Source organism: Glossina fuscipes, unplaced genomic scaffold (genome assembly GCF_014805625.2).
Source record: "Glossina fuscipes isolate IAEA_lab_2018 unplaced genomic scaffold, Yale_Gfus_2 61245, whole genome shotgun sequence".
In the NCBI taxonomy this organism is placed as follows: Eukaryota; Metazoa; Arthropoda; class Insecta; order Diptera; family Glossinidae; genus Glossina; species Glossina fuscipes.
In genome coordinates this window covers 787,902-790,248 of record NW_024003472.1, presented here as the reverse complement: position 1 = coordinate 790,248, position 2,347 = coordinate 787,902, and the positions used below count along the sequence as shown (strand labels likewise).

The following is a 2,347-nucleotide window of genomic DNA, read 5'->3' as shown; positions in this document are numbered from 1 at the left end:
GTACGCCGCGCAACAAGCATTATTTTTGCAAGGTAAGCTGATCCTCCTAAATACCGAATCGGTCGCATCATTGAGCATTCTTCTTTACATTAATGATTTCCGGATCTTTTCCTATCACTTGGTTTAATGCTTCCGCGGTAACGGAAAGATTTCCTATTAATTTTACTTCGAACAGATCAACTTCCTCTTCCACATCTACTGTTGGTAATCACGATTCATATATTTAATATAACTCTCTAGTTGCTGCATGTTCCTACCACTCCGTTTGTTTTTCTTGATACAGTAACAATATTAGTAGCCCATTCAGACTGGTCCACTTGTAGTAAAATATCCTTTTCGACTTGATTGCTCAGTTCATTTTTCACGACACTTAACAATGGATAAGTAACTTTCCTAGATTTTACAAATTTCGGCGGTTTTCGGTTTCGGTTTGAAATATACTATGGATTGACAACATTCTTTTCAGGGCGTTGAAGAAAATAATCTTGGGTATTCCTTTAACATCACTAAGTGCGTTTTTTTAAGACAACTGTAGACCATAATAGTAAATTTCGTCAACGATTGAAAATTGGAGAAGTAGACTTTTTAGGAACCAATTGTTGTGTTGCAATATTCCGAGCAAGGCAGATTCTTGCAAATATTTCGATTTTTTCGACGTTGATTGGATACAGAGGTGGAACAAGATGAGGATTAACATGTGAGATGTCAATTTATTGGTCAATTTTCTCTTCAATTTTTTTTAATATATTTTGGACGGTCAAATTTTTTAATTGTGCAGTCTTTTATTGAAGATGACCAAGCTGCGGTTTGGCTGCTAGATCTGCTGGCTCATTTCCCGACATGCGAATATGACTCGATTCCCAAAAAAACGTTACATATAGCTTACATATAGCTTTTTTGAAGCGACATGTTTTCGGTGATGATAATCTTTTTACGAATAATTTTTCGAGCCACACTTTTAGCTTGAAAAATTGATCGGAGTTCAATTTCTTTTTCAAAAGAAAATTCAGATTGAGAAATCCATATATTTTCGTTACTAAATAAATTTTTGTAGATTCAAACTCTACGTCAAATTCGTATTATTAGTCTACGATTTTTTTAATATAATTTTTCAATAGCTAACTTTTAACTACGTGATTACCCAGCAGATTTAAGCACGCCATCACTCAAGAGCAATTTCATGGTCGAAAGTCGTTTCATTCATTAGTGACACAAATACACATTTTACCAACTGTACATTTTCTACCCGTTATAGCGAGCTATCGAGTTTAGTCTACGTCGAGAATCATAAAGTAGCCCCTGCGTATTGCGGTTATCGTTAAGATTAATAATACAAAGCTAATTAACTTTAATTAATTATAAATATTTTACTATTTCCTATTGTTACATACGAAACTCAAATTAAAGTATGGCCAATTAGTTTTTTAGAGTATATACTTTCACTGCGGTAACGAAATGCTATGTATTGAAATTTTTTTAGTAGCAATGCAGATGTAAAGACATTCATTGTGTTCAGCGACTAATTAGTTTTTCCAATCCCCACTTTAATTCAACTATCCTCATGTATGGTAATCAGAGATCTTACGAAGGATAAAAATTTGAGCTTGAGAACACTGAGAAAAAGAAAAATAATTTAATTGCGAGCAAGAGAAATCTAGTGTGAAAATTCCTTGGAGTGTATTCGTATTGTTTTTCGCACGGTTAGTAATATTTGGACAATAGTCATAAATTATATTCGTTTTTTAAATTAGTTTTTTTTTGCCAAATATTCCGTTATTAACACATAAATAAAGGTGTATACGATGTCACAAAAATTGTTTTTTGTTTAGCTGTAGAAAAAACAAAATCAATTGAGAGTTCTTCGATTATGTTCAAGGTTTCCAGCAAGCGCTTGCAATTTCCTCAAATTTTGATACATGATAAAAATAAGACGTGCGAGCTTGTTTCGTTTTGTTAAACAACAAAAGCATAATTTGCAAAAAAGTAGCAGAAACATTATTGTGCGTGTAAATTGCTTTATAATTCGTGTAATGTAAACAATGGAAACATCTTAAAACAAAACTAATTATTAGATTGACATTAAAGTAACTGCAATATAACGCAAACCTGTCAATAATATCTTTAATTGTTTATGTCGTACAGAAAAGTTCAGTAAAATAAGCCAATTTTGACAACCTTGAATATTAAAACATTAATAAAACTGAGTTTTATTCATTGTATATAACACAACACGCTCGCACTTGTGTATAGTGGAAAACCACAAACTCACATAGTGTATATATATGAATTACACAGCATACATATATATATATATATATATGTATATATAAATATACTTATATATATA

General features: G+C 31.6%; 1 protein-coding gene across 1 annotated transcript in view; it reads left to right on the top strand.

The window, feature by feature from the left end:
• Positions 1-1,611: 1,611 nt before the first annotated feature.
• The window catches only part of LOC119643555 (transcriptional activator protein Pur-beta), a 46,899-nt gene continuing 46,163 nt past the window's right edge, over positions 1,612-2,347 (top strand). Inside the window, exon 1 of the mRNA XM_038042940.1 lies at positions 1,612-1,700. The gene's annotated coding sequence lies outside the window, so the exon portion shown is untranslated. The remainder of the gene's footprint in view (positions 1,701-2,347) is intronic.